The 21,639-nt window shown below is 40.5% G+C and overlaps 1 protein-coding gene across 1 annotated transcript in view; it reads left to right on the top strand.

The window, feature by feature from the left end:
• Window positions 1-15,884: 15,884 nt before the first annotated feature.
• Window positions 15,885-21,639, top strand: part of PPM1A (protein phosphatase, Mg2+/Mn2+ dependent 1A) — a 36,320-nt gene continuing 30,565 nt past the window's right edge. Inside the window, exon 1 of the mRNA XM_007429122.4 lies at window positions 15,885-16,605. The gene's annotated coding sequence lies outside the window, so the exon portion shown is untranslated. The remainder of the gene's footprint in view (window positions 16,606-21,639) is intronic.

Below are 21,639 nucleotides of genomic sequence, written 5' to 3' on the forward strand. Positions count from 1 at the left end.
GCAATTAAGAAATGCAAAATGTCCAGGAGAAAACTTCACAATAAACTAAAGGGATCAAATCATACATGAAAGAGCTAAAAACAGATAACTAGCAGTCCTCTTCCAGTGGAGAAGAAGATGAGGCCAAAGTGTGGCCTACAGTCTCTGAGTTATCACTCCAAAGAGGATTCTAATACTATCAAGCATTTACTTAAAGAATTTAAATGGGACCTGAAGCTGAGATTTATCTTCAATAAAAGAAGATTTAGCAGGTATGCCTGAAAAATTAATAAACAGTTTAAAAACTTATCAAGGAGGACCTCCAGAATAGATATGGCAAACTGAAGACGGCTCTGCGAAAGCAAAGCTGACAACCAAAGCAAAGACCAAGGAACTAGTCAGTAGATCGGTTCTTTGGAACCTCTCTGGATAAGGAAAGAATAGGAGATTGCCCATGTGTGCTCTGGATAGCTGCTCCTCGCAAGAAGACTGCAGGGCAGCAGTTTTCCGTGGGTTTGAGCACCAGGAGACAATGGGATTAGCCATCTTGCTCGCAACAGAGACTTTTACAGGACACTAAGTTCACAAACCTCACTTTCTAATCACTTTTGGAAATTGCTCATTAACTACTTCCAAGCTATTAGAGACCTTCAGAATGACAAGCTTAAAAACTCCAGGTGAGTCTGCCTTCAATCCTGAAAGAACATTTTAATCCTAAATTTAAGAATTTAAAGAATCTGAAATAAAGAACAAAAAGCTAAATAAGATTTTGATCTTAGAAAGTTATAAATGAACTAAGGGTCCAGATAAAATTGGAATATTGAAACTTTTACAATAAGATTTTGGAATTAATTATAAAGAACAAACAACTTCTCGGGGGAAATAGATTATGTTTTGGGTTTTACAAGACATAAAAAAGATAAGCAATTTCATGATTTCAAAAACTGGACACTAGAGGGGACTAAAGGTAGAGGATTTACAAGCCTGTAAAATGTTGCAAAATGTGGTAACAATAAAAATACTGAAGGAGACTTTTGAAGAATAGAATGAGAAAATAGTAGCCACAATATCAACAATGTAAGTAGATGTTATTGAAGAAATGACAGATGTAGAACTAATTTTATCTGACAAGATGGAGATGGTATTGAAAATGGATTTACAACTGACAGGCCAAGAGAATGACTTAGAAAAGGATGTTTCACTGGATCTACAAAAGAAACTGGCTGAGGTTTTAAAATTTAAAAGGGAAATACAAATGACAAACCAAGAGAGTGACCTAGATAATTTCTCCTATTGAATTGAAGAACTCTGTGAGATAGAACAAAGAAATCAAACCGTATGACAATATTTGAATGAACTTAAGATTCAGAGGGTTAGAAGTAAAAGGAAGGAATATAAAGTTGGTTTATTTGATCAAGGTTAAAACAATATATGTTGATACTTTGGGCAACCCTTTATGGACTTTCTGCTGATATCAAGACTGAAAAGATTATGTTTTATGGATTTGTTTATAGATAAGAGATGTGATATGGGATGAAAGTAAATGTTTATAATCTTAGAGGGGGTGAAAAGTCACTAAATTTGTTTATACTTGTGATCAATTCAATTCAATTCTTGTTTTGACCACAGGTTGTAACAAATAAGGTAAAACCTGCACAAAAGTGGCCATACATTGATAAATACATTAAAATATACAAAAATCAGTAAAACATTAAAACAGTGTTATTACAACCAGTAAAATATTAGAAAACATTAGGAACATTTGATAAAAATATTCTCCCTGTTTAGCAGCAGCGGGTGCAAAGCTTGCTAATTTTCATAGTAGTGTCTCCTTGTCTAAATTTATTATATATTCAATTTTAAATGAATCAGGCCAAAATAATTTTCTTATCAAAAGGAGCTCTAGAAATTTTCCACGTGCTGAAGCAGAAATAGGGCAGTACATTAGATAATGGGTAAAATCTTCTATACTTTCCTTGCAACAAGGGCAGAATTGCATATTATATGGGATATTGTGAAATCAGCCCTCTCTAGTTCCTGATACCATTTGCTGGAATTGTAGTCTTGTAAATGCTTCCTGGAGGGATGGCACTGTAACACACTTCAGATAATGTTCGCATTTGATTTTGGTTTTATTGAGTGCATACCAAGGGGCAATTTTATTTTGTGATAATTTAAACAAATTTCTTTGGACAAAGACACCCAGCACCCTGTTTTTAAATAATAGACTACTATTGGCGTTATTTGAGTTCAGAAAGAATTCTGGGGAAAAACAAAAGGTATGCATATGATTGGATAAAAATGTAAACCAACTGGTGTGAGAAGGAATGGTGTGAGAAGAAATTCATTTGCTCCAGGAGGCACCACTTAACAAGTCGGGGATCAGGTAGTTCGAAGAGTCTAGCCCAATAATTAAATGCACTTACAAGTATTCTAGCTTTAACTGGTCATGTATCAGTTTCTGCATAGAGAAAGGGGATAGGAGTACCATTGGGTACACCTAAAACCATTCTAAGGAGCTTTGTTTGAAAGAATTCCATATCATAAAGGGTAGAAATTCCCCATAACTCTACTGCATACGAAAAGTAAGGAACTAACTTGGCTTTTAAAAGAGTTAGGATTGGAGGAATTTGTCTACCACTTGTACGCCAAAACTTTATTATTCCTACCAAAGCTTTCTCAGTTTTTATTTTTTGGGCCCGATAGTGAGAACACCAGCTGCCTGAAGCATTAAAAAGGATGCCCTAGTATCTGTAAAAGAGAACTTGCTCTATGTTATATTCCCCAATTCTCCATTTGTGTCTTTTCCTTTTCTCTCCAAATACCACCACCTTTGATTTTTCCGCATTCACAGTTAGACAATTTAAGGAGCAATAGTTATCCAAAGCTCTTAATTGTCTGCGTAAGCCTATCTGAGAATGGGATATAAGCAATAAATCATCTGCCTAAAGCAATATGGACAAGTTCCTATTTCCCACCTTTACTGGAAAAAAAATTTCTCTACTCAGGGCTGGAACAATATCATTAATAAATAATTAAATAATAACGGTGCAAGCACACATCCTTGTTTTACTCCTTTAAAAGTCTTGATATTATTGTCAGATGCCCTACTGGGGTGAACCTAACCTGAATTTGAGTATTTATATATAAAGCCATGATCAAAATTAATAACCTTCTATCCAAATTCAACTGATCTAGTTTAATTCATAGTTTTTTCTATCAACAGAATCAAAAGCTGCACAAAAATCCACAAAGACAACATAGAGTTTCCTGTGGGCATGTTTTACATACTTATTTATCAGATGATCCAATAAAAAACCATTTTTATTGTTGAATAACCTGCTCTGAACCATGCCTGTTCCTCTGCAAGCATATTGTTATTGATGGCTCAGTCCTCTAATTTATTAGCTAGATGTTTTGCATAAATTTTAGCTGTACTATTAATTAGACTAATTGGTCTATAGCTCTCTGGGTGGCTATGATCACCTTTTTTGTATATTGGGATCACTTTGCTTGTATTCCAACCCTGGGGAAGTTGGCCAGAGGAATTAATGTCATTAAAGAGTTTAGCCAAAATAGGCTTCCACCAGACAATATTAGCTTTTAATAAATCACCAGGGATATAGTCTTCTCCAGGGGCTTTGCCTCATGGCAAAGCCAGGATCAGATATTCAATTTCTTTTAAAGAAACGGGGGGCCAGGGTGTAGCATCACAAAGTTTTAGATTAATTGGGGAATTAACTGAAGTGGGATGGGAAACAAACAATCTAGTATAATGGTTCTCCCATTCCTCTTTGGACACTCTAGCCTCTAAGATGTTCTTATTTTCTCCCAAACTGGCATTTACCAATTTCCAGAATAATGTTGTTTCTTTAGAATCTATGGCAGTTAGGAGAGAGTGCCAAAGACTCATTTGGTATAATGTCTTCTTGTGCTTTAGAAGTTTATATTCCCTTTTCTTCCTAAGCAGTTCCATAATTACCCATGGGGCACAGCTATATTTTGCTCTCCATGCCAAATTCCTAACTACACAACATGCTGTTCTATATTCTATATCAAACCAGCAGCTAGGTTGTTGGTGAATTGAACTTAATTTAGAGGTGTCCTGCCTTAATTCTGGTTTTAAGTTGTCAACTATTTGTTGATAGTGGCTCAGGATAACAGGAGAATTGAATCAGCATTAATCAATTTACGTTGAATATCTGCCAGATGGTTTGAATGATGTATTGTAGTGATTTTATCAGCTAAATTTACAGACCATTTAATTCTTTTTTGGCCTGAAAGTTTTAGTGCAGGCATGTGATCATTATGTATTTTCAACATTCCACTATCTTCTAAGCCAGTATATTGGAATGTGATAGGTTGGTGATCACTAAAACCTTGTGGAATAACCTCCATGTTTTGAAATTTTCCTATTTTGGCAGAGGGGATACATACACAGTCAATTATTGATGTTCCATTTGTCAATAAATACGTAAAATTACCTAGATAATCTCTAGGGAAAGAGCCATGCAGAATTTGAAAAATCCATTTGTAAAGTAAATTTAGAAGTTTAAGCCCTGCCAGGTTTGCTTTAGAGTCCTTCAGTGTATGAGGGAAAGAAAGGTAAACTTCATCAATGTTTTGCTATTTTGTGTTTATCCCCCATTCTTGCATTAAAATCACCCACAATGATAATAGTATCTAGTGTGAATTTGTCCTCTAGAACATCAATTGTATTTTCAAGAGTAGTCCAGTGGTCCTGATTTTGAGATTTAGCACCTCTAGGAGACATATAAACATTTAATAGTATTAGGGCAATCTTATTTGTTATCATAAATCTCACTATAAGGAAAGAGGGATTACAGTCCAGGTTTATTTGCACTCCCTCCAGATTCCACTTCCTATTTCACAAGACAGCCAAACCCCCCAAAGGGCGGCCCATGGAATGTAATTTCCTTGCTGGAATGACCCATGATCTGAAACCAGCTAAATAAATTGTATCAGACTGGTTTTCTGGGATCTAAGTTTCTTGCAAGCATACTATGTCATTATAATTTTAGTAACTTTATGAAATGCTTGTCAGTAGTTTGAGCATTCCATCCTGCTACAGTGGGGCAAAAAAGTATTTAGTCAGCCACCAATTGTGCAAGTTCTCCCACTTAAAAAGATGAGAGAGCCCTGTAATTTTCATCATAGGTATACCTCAACTATGAGAGACAAAATGGGGGGAAAAATACAGAAAATCACATTGTCTGATTTTTAAAGAATTTATTTGCAAATCATGGTGGAAAATAAGTATTTGGTCACCTACAAACAAGCAAGATGTCTGGCTCTCACAGACCTGTAACTACTTCTTTAAGAGGCTCCTCTGTCCTCCACTCGTTACCTGTAGTAATGGCACCTGTTTGACCTTGTTATCAGTATAAAAGACACCTGTCCACAACCTCAAACAGTCACACTCCAAACTCCACTATGGCCAAGACCAAAGAGCTGTCGGAGGACACCAGAAACAAAATTGTAGACCTGCACCAGTCTGGGAAGACTGAATCTGCAATAGGCAAGCAGCTTGGTGTGAAGAAATCAACTGTGGGAGCAATAATTAGAAAATGGAAGACATACAAGACCACTGATAATCTCCCTCGATCTGGGGCTCCATGCAAGATCTCACTCTGTGGGGTCAAAATGATCACAAGAACGGTGAGCAAAAATCCCAGAACCACATGGGGGGACCTAGTGAATGACCTGCAGAGAGCTGGGACCAAAGTAACAAAGGCTACCATCAGTAACACACTACGCCGCCAGGGACTCAAATCCTGCAGTGCCAGATGTGTCCCCCTGCTTAAGCCAGTACATGTCCGGGCCCGTCTGAAGTTTGCTAGAGAGCATTTGGATGATCCAGAAGAGGATTGGGAGAATGTCATATGGTCAGATGAAACCAAAGTAGAACGTTTTGGTCTAAACTCAACTCGTCGTGTTTGGAGGAGAGAGGATGCTGAGTTGCATCCAAAGAACACCATACCTACTGTGAAGCATGGGGGTGGAAACATCATGCTTTGGGGCTGTTTTTCTGCAAAGGGACCAGGACGACTGATCCGTGTAAAGGAAAGAATGAATGGGGCCATGTATTGTGAGATTTTGAGTGAACACCTCCTTCCATCAGCAAGGGCATTGAAGATGAAACATGGCTGGGTCTTTCAGCATGACAATGATCCCAAACACACCGCCCGGGCAACGAAGGAGTGGCTTCGTAAGAATGGGCCAAAATACCAGCAACAATGTGTGAAAACCTTGTGAAGACTTACAGAAAACGTTTGACCTCTGTTATTGCCAACAAAGGATATATAACAAAGTATTGAGATGAACTTTTGATATTGACGCTCATCTTTTTAAGTGGGAGAACTTGCACAATTGGTGGCTGACTAAATACATTTTTGCCCCACTGTATATTCTACACTAGGATGGATAAGCTACATACAGATCCCTGACTTAGTTGTCATTTGTTATATTCAGTCCTCTTGTTGTTTATAAAACCAGAATGGTATTTCTCATTTATAACTTGTGCATTATTAGTATAAGTTTAATTTAATCTGCAGGCAGGTTTGTTTTTATTTATTTCTGACTACCAGTAATTTCGTATCTTGGAGTAGGATTAGCCATTGGATCTGGGCATGGTGTTATTTCATCTGAGATATTTAGTCTGACCACATTTGTTTGCTTATTAAATCCAAGGGAAATATTTGGATCTCCTGCCTGCTGGATACCATTGTAACTGGATCTTGGAAAATTAAATACAGATGGATGCAGGTGTCCTAGATCTCTATGGCAAGGGGCTATATTATTTGCTGTCCCTTGAGGAGGGAAGGGATTGTATATTGTTTTCGTATAGGGGGTTAATCTCCACTATTACCTGAATTTGTTTCCCTGTTGAGATTGTAAGATCAATATTATCTTTCTGAAGAGGATGTTCATTATGTTTTTGGCTACATTGTCCCAAGTTACAGGTCTTACCTTTGTTCTCCTCCCCTTCTTCCTCTTTTACATTTGCTACTGTTTCATGAATTGATCCCTCCTTTTCAGAGCTTTTAAGGTTAGGAAGGAATGTAATTATATATGGTGATTGTACCTGTTTATTAATCAACTCTTCTCTTAACAAGGACAATTTAACTAAGATATGATTTTGTTCCATGGGGGGAAATCATTAAAAGTATTTATAAATTCTATTTCTTCAGGTAAGAAATTCCTGTCTGCTATTGGATTGTATAAATTAGGTTTAACTAGAGGGGTTACAGACATATTCTTAAAACTTCTAGTTACTCCAAGCCCTCTTGCCTGAAGAAAATATTTAAATTGATAAACCATTTGTGCCATACTAACAGAGTCAAAAGTTACCAGCACCCTAGCTGTCACACCACTGTAGTACAAGTATTCCACCTTTGAAATATCATCTGAAACAAGTCTAAGTGAGGTGAAAGTTTGAAGTAAATGCACTAAATCCAATGTTTGTTCTGTCTGTGAGAGGAAGCCTCTAGGTTTTGGGAAGCTGATAAATGCCAGCTTAGCATTCATTAGTTGCAAGTACCACCTTCTATATGGAACTTTTTTCTTAGTCCTCAGGAGAATGGAGTTTGCTGAGCTATTTGCTAGATGATTTTGTTCAATAATAGAGTCCTCAGCAGTTATTAGACCTTACTGGATTTGAAGGCCTGCATTGGTCATTTCAACCTTATTAGAGTCCTTACTTGCTTCATTGGGTACTTTATTTGCTTCTTCTTCCAGGGTGGCTTTTTAGTTGGTCTGTTGTTTCTTTTGTCAGCTATTCCCAAAATTTTAAATAGATTATTATATTTAAATTTAGAAGCCTGTTTGGGAATAGCAGTACTCTTCCAGTTCTTACTTTTCCTTACTTGATTTTCTGTTTGTGCCTTCATTTTCCTTTTCTTGGTTTTCACCTGGGGCTTTACTTTGTTTTTTCTCTTTTTATTTGTAAAATGAGTCTGGATTTGGGAATAGTTGTGCATTAGTGAATTATCATCAAATACTGTGTTTTTCTGTGGTCCAATCTCATTTGAGACTAATTTGATAAGGGTTGTCAATAGATCATTTGAAGTAGATAGAAATTCTTTCAGTAGTAGTAAATCAGATGACCACTTCATGGCAAATTTGATAAAAGCCTCACGTTGTTCTGCTAAGGTTTCTGTAATCTTTTGCAAACAGGAATCCTGTGAACCTCTCAAATAAGTTGCCTCATTTACCAATAAGGGTTCCCAAACCATGTGGTAGGAAGGTGTTGAAGTTGTCTTGGTAAGGGGCTTTGTTGTTACAGATTGAATCTTTATTAAAGATGGTTGTGTGCTATTGTCCATGTGTTTTTCCTGTAGTCTCAGAGTTTAGCTGTCTCTCAGCAATAGCTATTTCCTCAGCAATATTTAGAATATTGGAGGTCCTGTTATCTATAATGTTGGTGGTATCTATCCAAGAGCAATAAGGACTGAAAGACCATTCACATGGCATGTTGTTTTCCTTTCCATTTTCTTTCGTATCACTGCCCTGGTCATGAGAGTTTATTGGGGTTACACCCCTGGAGAAAAGTCAGTAATTCTTGACTGTTTTTGAGATTGCCCTGGTCATGAGAGTTTATTGGGGTTACACCCCTGGAGAAAAGTCAGTAATTCTTGACTGTTTTTGAGATTTAATGTACACATCCACATCTTCAGTTACTGGACATAACCTGCTTTGTTTATAACCTTCTCTAGTGAGAACCATTATTTTAGTACCTGAGCTTTTCCTTCAGCTCAGTTTGTAAACTGCTTTCAATAAGTGCTTGCAGAAGCTCTACAAAGAGGGGCTATTACTTTAAGAGCATAGTTTGAAATTGCAAACTCTCTCTTTACAATATTCCTCAGACACTAACTAGTTTAGATAGCAAACTTCACAACCTTCCAATTTCTTTATATCCAGTTGTAATCTTCAAATGGAGTGTTAGAGCCCGCACATTTTAGTATAACCTTCAGGACGCCAATACAGCACCTTAACTAGGTTTATTTCCAGGGATTTCAGATAATTTACATGACTTTCTATTTCTTTTACTCTGTCCTCCCTCTGAGCAACCCAAGATAAAGTTTCATAAGTACAGTGGTACCTCGGTTCACGAACTTAATTCGTTCCACGACTCTGGTTGCGACCCGAATTGGTTGCGACCCGAATCAAATTTTCCCATAGGGTTCAGTGTAAATACGGTTAATCTGTTCTGACCCCTCTGAATTTGGTCGCCAACCGATTTTGGTTGCGACCCGAATCAAATTTTCCCATAAGGTTCAATGTAATTACGGTTAATCCGTTCTGAACCATATGTTTTTTTTTTTAAACCACAAAAATATGACACAAAGTACAGTACGAAGAGAGAGAACGCTAACCTTGCTTGACGCAACTTCTGGTGTGGAGGACAGGAAGGCGGGTGGGGAGGTGGTTATTGCTTGGACAGAGAGTCCCCCTCCCTACAGGAAGCCACGATCACGTGTCACGGGAGAGAAAATGGCCGCGGATCCTGTTCGTCACCTGATCCGGCGTTCGCAAACGGAAGCAAAATTTTGCGAACAGAGCTGTTCGTGACCCAAATTGGTCGTGAACAGAAGCGTTCGTGACCCGAGGTACCACTGTACTTTGCTTTAGAGATTATGCTCCAAAAGGGGGTAACTATAATAAAACTTGAGACTCAAAAGCTCACATAAACTCTGGCTGTTTCATCCTCCACATCCCCTCGAAGTCTCCATGGTTCCCTCATGGAAATCACTTCTTTATATATTTTCTCTTTATTATATTTTTATTTTTCTCCTTTTTTTTTCTGTACTTTTTATTTCTTTTTATTCTTTCTTTAAGTTTCGTTTGCATTAGGTTTTACTATTGTAATCAAAATTCTTATAAAAAATTCTCCTCACACCCTACGGGTGGTATGTGTCTTCCTCAATCTTGGGTCCTCTACCAGAGGCCTGGGAGTTTGAGGGTTCTATGCAGTATCTTAGCTGTTCCTAGCACTGCACTCTTCTGGACAGAGAACTCTGATGTTGCTCCTGGGATCTCTTGGAGCCACTCTCCCAGTTTAGGAGTCACAGCCCCAAGTGCTCCTACCACCACTGGGACCACTTTGCCCTTTACTTTCCACATCCTTTCTATTTCCTCCTTCAGGCCCTGGTACTTCTCCAGCTTCTTATACTCCTTCTTCCTGATGTTGCTGTCACCTGGCACTGCTACATCTATCACCACTGCTGTCTTCTGGTCCTTGTCTACTACCATGATGTCTGGTTGCTTGGCCAGTATTGCCTGTCCATCTGGAAGTCTCACAGGATCTAACCCGTTATTCTCCACAACCTTCTGTGGAATCTCCCATCTGGACTTGGGGGGGTGTAGCCCATACACTGTGCAGATGTTCCTGTACACAATGCCAACTACTTGGTTGTGCCGTTCAGTATGTACTGTTCCTGCCTGCATCTTACACCCTGCCATTATGTGTTGGACTGTCTCTGAGGCCTCTTTGTACAATCTGCACCTTGGGTCCTGTCTAGCGTGGTAGACTCCTCTTCTATGGATCTGGTGCTTAGTGTCTGTTCTTGTGCTGCTATGATCAGTCCCTCAGTGCTGTCTTTTACTCCTGCCCTTTCCAGCCACTGATAGGATTTCCCAATGTCAGCCACCTCAGCTATCTGTCGATGGTACATCCCATGCAGGGACTTATCTTGCCATGGAACTTCCTCCATTTGAACTTCCTCCCATATCTGCTGCTGCCTCAGGCATTCTCTCAGCAGCTCATCTTTGGGTGATGTACTCCTGGATGCTCTGGGTTTCGTCCAGGACAGTGGCTTTGACACTCATCAGACCCCACCCGCCCTCTTTGCAGCTGGTGTACAATCTCTGGCTGTTGGACTTGGGGTGGAAACCTCTGTACATTGTGAGGAGCTTCCGGGTCTTCACATTGGCAGACTCCATGTCCTCCTTTGGCCAGCTCACTATACCGGCAGGGTATCTGATGACTGGCAGGGCATACATGTTGATGGCATGGATCTTGTTTTTCCCATTGAGCTGGCTCTTCAGGACCTGTCTTATCCTTTGGTGGTACTTGGATGTTTCTGTCTTCCTTGCCTTCTCATCATAGTTCCCATGTGACTGTAGGATACCAAGTTATTTGTAGCTGGTCTCTATGTCTGTTATGTGGCCCAATGGTAGTTCCACCCCATCACTCTTAACTACCTTTCCTCCTTTTACTATCATCCTGCCACACTTCTCCAGTCCAAATGACATCCCAATGTCCTCACTGTAGATCTGTGCCAGGTGGATCAGTGAGTCGATGTCTTGTTCACTCTTAGCATACAGCTTGATGTCATCCATGTAGAGGAGGTGGCTAACGGTGATTCCACTCTTGAATTTCTACCTGTATCCAGTCTTTGTGATTTTTCTGGCTGAGGGGGTTTAAGCCTAGGCAGAACAGCAGCAGGGACAGTGTATCACCTTGGTATATGCCACACTTAATGGCCACTTGTGCGAGCTGTCTTGGGTTGAATTCCAGTGGTCTTCCAAAGTCCCACTGAGTTGAGGAAGGTCCTTAGTGTGCTGTTGACTTTGTATAGCGCCAAGCATTCACAGATCCATGTGTGTGGCATTGAGTCACAGGCTTTCCAGTAGTCAACCCAGGCTGTGCTCAGATTGGTCTGCCTAGACCTTGAGTCTTGGGCAACTGCTCTATCTATGAGCAACTGGTGTTTTGAGCCTCTGGTGGTGTTCCCAATGCCCTTCTGAGCTGTGCTCATGTACTGGCCTATATGGTCTTGTACCTTGGTGCTAGGATGCTTGATAGAACTTTCCATGTTGTGGGGAGGCAGGTTATTGGCCAGTAGTTGGATGGTGCTGTTCTCTTGTGAGGGTCTTTCATGATCAGCACCGTCCTTCCTTGTGTTAGCCAGTCTGGGTGGGAGCCCGCTGCTAGCAGCTGGTTCATCTGTGCTTCTAGGTATTCATGTACTGCTGTTAGTTTCTTTAGCCAGTAGGTGTGGATCATGTCCAGGCCAGGTGCTGTCCAGTTCTTCATGTTCTTGACCCACTGTTGGATATCTGCTACTGTGATGGTGACTGGTTCCTATTCTGGGAGATTGCTGTGGTCTGCTTTCAGGTCCTGCAGCCACTTTGCACTGGTGTTATGTGTCTTCTCTTTCTCCCATGTGTTCTTCCAGTACTGTTCAGTTTCTGTTGCTGGTGGCTCTGCAGTTACTGTGTGGTTGCACTGCAGTTGGGAGTACACTTTGGACGGTTCTTTGGAGAACAGGGCATTTATCTTCTTGGCCTCTGCTTCTCTAGTTTATCTCCTTAGCCTGGCAGCCAATGCTGTGAGCCTTTGTTTAGCAGTCTCTAGGGCTTCAGATGGAGTCAGGCCCATATAGATTTTCAGTAGCTGAGTCTTATCCTTAATCTCCAAGCCCTTCTGTAGTTCCACCAGCTGACTAACTTCTCTCCGAGTTGCCTTGATCTTTGCCTCCAATCTCATTTTCCAGGGGAGGGGGGTATGTACTGCTGTTCTTCTTGATCGTGTAGCCAAGCATTTCTAGGATTACAGTGGCTATAACATATACCAGTTCATTGGTTTGAGTTATGGTGGTAGTAGGGATTGTCTGGAGGGCTCTATTGGCATCTTCTAGCATATTATCCAATGGTACTTCTCCACTGAGCCTTGGTAATCGCTCTCAAGGGTTGACTGTAGCTAGTTTATCCATGATCTTATGCCTCATATCAGCTGCTGTGCTCTGTAATGGAGGGGGTGGCAGTGACATTCCAGCTTCAGGTGTTGACTGCAAATTCAGTTGTTCTGAATTGAGGTCTGCTTGAGTCCAGGTTGTAATGTGGAATTGCTCTATCTCAAGTTGTGAAAGCAGCTTCCTCTTCACTATGTTGAAGCGCTGGGCAACTAGATGTTTCTCAGTTAGTGTAGATGTAGGTCTTCTGTCTATCCATAGTTCCCTCATACATTTCATATATCCCATTAGGTCTACTGTTGTAGTAGCATTCCATCAATTCCAAGTTCTCTTGTCTCATCCATGTATAGTTTGTTCCAGTAGTCCACTTATCATCAGATTGTCCTGGTTCCCCAATGTCTGATGCAGACCTTGTTAATCTGGGTGACATCCGAGCCGGCATGACTCTCTTAGTTCGTGTCACTCTCATATTTGAGGTAGGCAGGTGAAGCGTTAGGGAGTCTTTGCCCAAGGACCCCTACTGGTAATGTGTGTTTGTGTGTGTGTGTGTATTAATATATATATATATAAAAGCTAAAAATGCTTCTAGCATAAACAAGACTGAGAAAGACATTATGGATGTTGAAATGTCTCACACATTGAAGACTGTAACAGACAAAGTAATCTCCACATAAGAGGCATCAGTGAAAAAGCTGAGAATGATTACATGATAGATTATATAGTAATGAAATTTAATTATCTTTTCCTAGATCTACAGTTTTCTGAAAAGGACATGGTACATGCACATAGAGTCCAAAATTTAGGGTTGCAAAATTTTAAACATCAAGGGATATTATAATTATGTTTCTAAATGTCCTAGAAATAAAACTCAGAAGCCTGCAAGCTGAAGGAAATAAACTGGGGAGTTTATTTCTCTCTCTTTCTCTCTCTCTCTTCATCTCTGCCCCTGGCGAAGTAAATGATGCCGTGGACACCTTATCCCAGTGTCTAGAGGCTGTGTGGGACTGGATGGGGAACAGGCTTCAACTGAATCCTGGCAAGACTGAATGGCTTTGGGTTTGGGGTCCTGCTGGTTCTGGGACTATACCATTGTGATGGAAAAATAATAAAGTTGGAAACTCTCCCCACCCTTCCCCTTGCCTCTCCTGCAACAAACTCTTTACCCCCCCCCTTGCCTTTCCTGCAAATTCTTTCCCCCATTTCCCTCTGCCGTTTCTTGTCCCCCCCCCCCGCACATGCACATGTAAAACAGAATCAGTCCCAAGCTATGGCATGACCCAAGGATGACCATGTTTCTGCTGCTGAAATTGCCCTCTTAACGCTATCACACTGAAACAATGGGAGGCCCAGCAGGGGCAACCCCGATAAGGAAATCCTTTAAAGCCCAATGATCATTGCAATAAACATGGTTCTTCTCCTCAGCATTGTGCTCCTGTCTTTGGCAAAAATTCCACACCACCATCTTTGGTGCTGGATGGGGCAGCATTGCCCCAGACAGACCCAGTGTGCAATTTGGGGGTCCTCCTAGACTCATGATTCCTGCTCGAAGAGCAGGTGGCAGTTGTGGCTAGGAGAGCATTTGCACAACTCCGTGTTGTGCCAATTGCACCCTTTCCTGCCTCGGGAGGCTCTGCTCACAGTCACTCATGCCCTAGTCACCTCCAGATTGGACTATTGCAATGCACTCTACATAGGGCTGCCCTTGAAGAGTATCCAGAAGCTTCAACTAGTGCAGAATGTGGTGCTGCGGGCAGTTATGTGTGCTCCTAGAAGAACACATATTACACCTCTGCTTCATGAGCTGCATTGGCTTCCAGGTCCAATTCAAGGTGCTGGTTTTGACCTTTAAAGCCCTTCATGGCATGGGGCAGAGTTATCTGAGGGACCGCCTCTCCCTGATTACCTCAGCCCATCCCATTAGATCTGGTAGGGAAGATATGCTACACATTCCATTAGCCAGAGACTTGCATTTGCTGGGTCCCAGGAGGCGGGCCTTCTCTGCCATGGCTCCCTCCTGAAGTTAGGCTTACTCTTTGCCTGCTGTCATTTTGGAAGTCCCTCAAGACCTGGCTGTGTCATCAGGCTTGGGGGCCTTTGGGAACTGGAGGCATTCTTGGATGGCTCCACTATAATTCATATTCTGCTCTCTCCATGGGATTTGTATATTTTAAAACCTATTTTTTTTAATATTTGTGATAGTTAGGGGACCTATAATGGCCCTAAGGAAATTTGACTGGATGTGTTCATAGATTGTAAAATGAGAGGGTGGACCTATTTGAATACCATACTTCAATTATGCAATTGCTTTGGCCTGAAAGAGTTTAAGTATGGCCAGGCAAATTTACCTCCTTGTGTCCAGTAGAATCTTAAGATGGCCTTGGCGCTCTTTCGTGGTTTTGAAACAACATAGCCAGTTTGGGCTGTAATTTTCCTATTATTTTGAAAGACAACTCCTAGATATTTATATGGGTTAACTTGTTCAATTGTGTTATTTTTAATCAACCATTTGTATTTCTGTCTATTTAAAGAAACTAACATTTCGGTTTTACCATAATTAACAGTTACATACTCATCTTTACAATAGGCTTATCAGAGTTTTCAGTGCACACCTCATGCCAACTTGTGTTTGAGAGAGTATTATTTCATCATCTACATACATCAACATTGGGTCTTCTATCAGCTAGTTTAGGGGCATGAATATCTGTTGAATGAAGTGTTTACATTAAGGAATGTATATAAATATTGAACAGCAATGGGGCTAATACACATCCCTGTTTCACACCTCTGGATGTCTTAAATTAGAAAGCTCCCCCTGCTAACTACATCTGACTCTTAGGCCTGTCTTCTCACATAGCTTCTTGGCCTTTTGGCTAAGATCATGTGTCGAAAATTGCCTGTAAACGTTCTTCCGTGCATACCACCACATCTAATATAACAGGCAGTAAAGAACAGCAAACTCCCGGCTGCTGTTTTCCTTGTGCGAGGCTGACACAATAGCATTAATAATGGAAATGATGAGGCTGGTTGTACAGGATCTCATTCATTCTCTCTCCGACCTAATTTTTCCCTCAGTCCTGAAAAACTGCAGGCCCAGGAGGAAATCAGGGTGACGTAATAACAAACAGCCAAAGATCTCCTCCTCCAAATCCGCCCCATATCATCTCTTCCTTCTTCCTCCCTCCGTCGGCCTCAGCATCCGGGTTCTCAGTGCGCTACACCAAAGTAGGAGTAAGAATAATAAGAGTAAGAATAATAGAAGCAAGCAGTAGTTGACTCTTTGCTGCCTGAGAGAGACTCTCAGTCTCTCACTCAAAAGAGCATAAAGAAACGTTAACAACTCCCGCGCGCACCACCTTCCTTCGACGGCCTTTCGACGCGACGCACGCGCACTAAACCTAACCTGAGCTCGCCCTCGGGCTCCTCGAAGTCCCCCAACCTCGCGCGCCGAGGGTGGCTTTGCTGCGCGTGCGCCATCTTCGCTCTCTTGTTAGTCCGCCCGCCAGGAGGAATTGAGCGGCGTGGGGCGGGGGGAGAAGAAGGAGAAAGGGGGAGGAAAAGAAGCGGGGTGTCGTGGGAGGCTGAGCGTGCAGGCTGCCGCGAGGACGAGGACGCCGCCGTGAGAAGGAAAGACCGCGGGGAGTGGGAGTGGGGGAAGAGAAGCTGGAGGAAGAGTGAAGGGAGCGGGCAGGCAGGCAGGAGAGATGAGCGCTCGGTTCCTTAGGAGCAACGAGGAGGAGCAGCAGGAGCAGCCCCAGCCTCTGCGGCCGTGGTTGTCGTCGCCGTCTCTGCCGTGCGAATGAACTGAGGCAAAGTCGCCTTCGCCGGCTCGGCTCGGCCCGGCCCACCCAGTCCTAGCCTTCCGACCCCGTTCTGGTAGCCTTCTCTCCTTCTGGCCCGCCTCGACTGAAAGGTAAGCCGCTTACGGTGGCAGAGGTCGTGCGAGGGCCTGGGAGGAGGTAGAGGCCGCCGCCGCCGCCGCCGCCGCCGCCGCCGCCGCCTGGGAACTCGGGGCCTAGAAGCGGGACAAGCGAGAGCGACGACCTGCTTGTGCATGTGGGTGGGGTGGGGGGAAATCATTGTAATACCAGAAAGACCGTCCCTACCCCGCTACCAGCTGGCGTTTGGGAGAGAAGGGATTGATGGAAACTAGCTAAGGGAATTTGATACGTCAGGGCAGCTTACGCTGCTTTTTTGTTGAGGTGGTGCCGGCGGCTTCTCTTCTCCCCCGTAGAATTGTATTATTGTTCACCTTAATTGCGCTGTTGCTGTTCCTTAATCACTGGATTGATATTGTTTTGATCCATGCATTGCATTGTCTTTGGTGATTTATTGCTCTATGCAGACTTTAATAAAGTAGCAAACTAAAAGACAGTTCCTAGGATGTCCGCATAAGGGGAGACAGCAGAAAAGATGAGGAAGTTAAGGAATAGAGTGACAGGTACAACACGCCTGCCTTCAGTTTGGGGTGGGTTTCTTTCTGCTCGGTCCCACCCCTTCCTGCTTGTATTTGAAACAGAAAAGTATATAGTTGATAAGGCATGCTGTAGTGATCTAAAAGAAAAATTTAAAATCCAGCCAGGCATTATCTTGGTTAAGACCAGACAAATATGCACAAACTGTTAGTATGTGTATGTGTGGTATATATGGCTTTATGTATATTAAAAATCATAGGTCCAGAATATATTTTAAAATGTGTAGAGGTATAATACATGGAGGGCAGCTTTGCAGATATTGTAATTGCGTAGGTTTTTAAAATGTGTTTTAGAGGTACATATACTTTAGAAATATATGTCTAAAGCATAACACATAACACATAAAGTAACACACAAATATAGTATATCTTACAGAACTTATAAATGTATTCAAGGGAGGTTCACTTAGAAGAAAAGCCTGTTCCATTTTATTGTAATATATTTCCAGGTGTATTTTATATAAATTATTTACAATGTTTTTCCTACATGTGTTGTAGAAAGTTCTTAAATGAGTTTAGACCCTCTTTGTTTTAGATCTGATTTCTGTGTGTTCATTGTTCTTGTCAGCTCAGTCCAGTGATGATGTAGCATGATGTTGTTTCTTTCTCTGGAGAGACAGTAGTGGGCGAAGAACTCATTGTCTGTCAAGCTTTATTAAGAATGATTAAAAGCATACATTCCCCTCCTGCTGCAAGTGTTCTGTCAATCAGAGAGATATGACTATTTATAAGATTCCATACTTTTCTGCTTGTTCTACTTTAATGGGTAAATATACAATATTTATAAAGCAGTCTGCCTTAATTATTACCTTATGCTTCCTAATTGTGTAGCTATTACTGCCTCTTTTTAAAAAATGATGGGAGGGGAACTGTACAAAACAAAAAAAAGTGTAAATGAATTTCCTCTTAATGTTATTTGGCATAGTCAATAGACGCTGTAGGCATCATTTTTTCAGGGGACTGAGCATGCCCAATGAGATATAATTTATTATTATATTCTTTAAAAGCCTGCAAGGTGCTCTTGTTTTAGCAGCAATTCTGTAATTTAAGATATATGTTACTATGGCTTTGTCTAGTCTCTACTAAGGTAGTTTATATTTTAGTCACTTTTATAATAATGCAACCCAAGCACATTTGCATGCATTTAATATATATTGTGTTCATGTAACTTTATGCATTGAGGAGAAAGAAAAAGTCATATTGGCACCCTGATTTATGGAGGTACTGCTTCATGTTCTCAACCCTGGATTTGATTATATATAGTTCCTATACTTTAAATACTGTCTTAGCTTTAAAAACTGGAAGATTTTTAAGAAGTTGAGATAGCTGGAGTGCTGAATTATGCAGTTTTGCACTTCTACACCTTGATTATAGAATCTACACAATTCTGGTGCTGATAATTTAAAATAAAGATATTTATATATTTTTTTCATAATGGGGTAGGCTTCTGAATGAGTTTTGGTATCAGGGTTTAGGCTTGTGATAGAAAATATTATCTAAATGTATGTGCTGCCTACTGAAGAAAGTCTAGGCGGCTTACAATATATTTTATTTATTTATTTATTTATTTATCCAATTTATATGGCTACCCATCTTAACAAGTGACTCTGGGCAGTGAACAGAATTAAAATAAAATAAAAACAATAACAAACATTATAAAGGTTAAAATACAAGGAGCAGAGAAACAACAACCCAGATTGTGAAGACAGCTAAGAAGCAGGTCCCTGCGCACATTTAGGTCCCCAGGCCCAGCCCAGGCACAGAACCATGTCTTTAGGTGTTACAAAAGGCCAGCAGAGTCGGGGCCATCCTGATCTCCGAAGGAGAATTAAAGATATATTAAAGAGATATATTAAAACATATATCACAATATATCAGATAAAAAAAATAAAATCTTATTACTTCTAATTAAGGCCTACTTATCCAAATGCTTTCTGAATGAGAACTGTCTTCACCATTTTCCTAAAAAAAAGTGTGGAGATTGACCTGATCTCATGGGCATGCTGTTGGCAGGAGTAGGGGGTGGGCAACAGCTGAGAATGCAGTTTTTCAGGTCCCAGCTCCCCCATGATTCCTCAGAAGGTGGGTACCTGAAGCATCCTTTCTCTCAGAACTGGTAGGATGAGTGTAGTCTGCTTGGAAAAGATAGTTGTGAAGATGGCAAGAGAGCCAATTTGGTGTAGTGGGTAAAGGTGCCAAACTAGATCCCAGGAGACTGTGAGTTCTAGTCCTCCCTTAGGTATGAAAACTGCCTGGGTGACTTTGGGCCAGTCACTGACTCTCAGCCCAACCCACCTCACAAGATTGTTGTTGTAGGGAAAAAAGGAAGTAGGAACATTATGTATTTTACTTTGAACTGTACAAAATAAAGATGGAATACTGGTACTAATAATAGTAAGGGGCCAAGCTATATACAGCTTTCCCTCATCAATGGTTTGAATTGGGCCTGGAAGCTTATTAGCAGCCAGTGCGGCTCTGGCAAAATAAGTGTTATGCTAACTAGTGCTGGTCAACATACTATACAGGCAGCTGCCTTTTCTGCCGAGTGCAGCTCCCATAAAAGCAGTTTATAGTAATCTAACTAATAAATATGACATTGGCATGTTTTCAGCAAGTAGCAAGTTGAAGTAATTATTGTTTTACATGTGATGTAGATTAATTTTAGAGGTTTGTGAAAGAATAATATGTGGCTTATTGAGGAATGACTATAAATGTTAATATTTATGCTTGAAAAAGGAAGCATCTATTTTAGAAAGTGATTGGTTTAAATTATACCTTAATCTGCTGCAGAGAAACATTTCCTTAACATATTTGTGATCTGAGCTAACAAGTAATCAGATTTATTTATTTAAACAACTTCTTTCCCAAAGGGATTATTTATTATAATAGTAACACAATTGCGACCTAGCATTTTTTTTCCAGAATCTTCAGCCAGCGCTGCAGTGCCTGTGCAGATAAAAGCATTGTCAAGTTCAAAGAATGAAGATTTCAAACCTCTTGAGTCTTGGCTATCTAGAGCCTGGAAAAAAACAGCAGACTTATTAGAATGGAATAGTTTTCTTTCCATTCTCCTTAACAAAACAGTAAATAGTAGGAATAACTTTTTGAAAGCATAATCTGGAGGAAAAGTATTATATGACAATACAATGTAGCTAGGTAATTTTTCTCCGGGACAGTTTTGTTTTTTTCAAAAGCCAGATGGGAGGAATATTTATATGTGCAGATGATAGCTAGAGGCTAATTCTAACCATGGCAGAATAGTACTTTCTACCCATTGGAGCAGGATTGTCTTTAGTGCAACATCATTTCTGGCAAATTCCACTTCAACACTTTAAAATCTTACATGTTTTTCATAATCCTGTTATGAAACAATTTGGCAATCAAGATCTACTGATTTTTACTCCATGATATAGATTTAATATAAAAGATCCTAAGTGATAGTTGGTATGTGAGGATGGTTTGCCTCCTTTTTTAACTTCTCAATATAGTATAGCCAGAGAGGAAAAGGTTCCCATTTTACAGATAAGGAACTGAAGTTGACAGTAGTGACTTCCTTGAAAGTAGCATACAGTAGATCCTCAGTGTAACATATTAATGGGAGGAGAGGTGTTCATTAAAGCGGAATGTCTGTTAAACCTGCAGGGGATTTTATGCATATGTAAAATTGGAATGGGATTTTATGCATTTGTAAAAGCCTTAAATACAGATTCTGTCCATTGTACTGGAAATCTAGTAGTTTATGAACACCATTAAATAGGGGGACTAATGATTTTATCAGATCTAAAATCAACTCTCTCCCTAATTACCATAACTTATTCAGGCTCTCACACAATTTTTTAGATGTGCGCCCAAGACCATCCATGTGGCTGTAATGTTAAAAAAGTTCTAACAGAATAAATTTTCAGAGCAAAACCAGGTTTGTGGCACTTTAAATTTGGCTGTGGCTGCATAAACCACCCAGAGTCACTCCATAGTGAAATGGGTGGTAACAAATTTGAAATATAAATAAATAAATAATTTAGCCTGGATGTGTTATCTTGGAAATAATATAGGAAATACTTAAACGTAGAAATTTGAAATGAGCAGAATCTGTTCTCATCTGGTTTTTGTTTATGGAGATTTGTCTGCTCACACAAGTAGCATAAAGCGTTTGGGTCAGGCGTTCACAAAAGTTAACTATGTTTTATTTATGTCTTGTTACTGGAAATAATTAGTGACAGTTGCAGATCCTATGGGGGATACAGATTTTCACCCCTCACTGTAATCTTTAGGATTTACAGAATAGACATGTTAGCACATAGTGCTAAGCTGTACTTATCCATGATGTGTGGCCTAGACAACATGGAGTACCATTGCTGGCAGCTGTATTCACCTTTCTCTGGCTGATTTCTCAGCCACTTTTGCTGTGACTGGTGATATATCACTTTCTGTTTTTTAAAAACATAACTTCAGTCGTATGGTGTTCAATCAGGT

This window comes from Python bivittatus, unplaced genomic scaffold (assembly GCF_059951505.1).
Source record: "Python bivittatus isolate LINGU-HERP-01145 unplaced genomic scaffold, Pbiv_v1 ctg000580_np1212, whole genome shotgun sequence".
NCBI lineage: Eukaryota > Metazoa > Chordata > Lepidosauria > Squamata > Pythonidae > Python > Python bivittatus.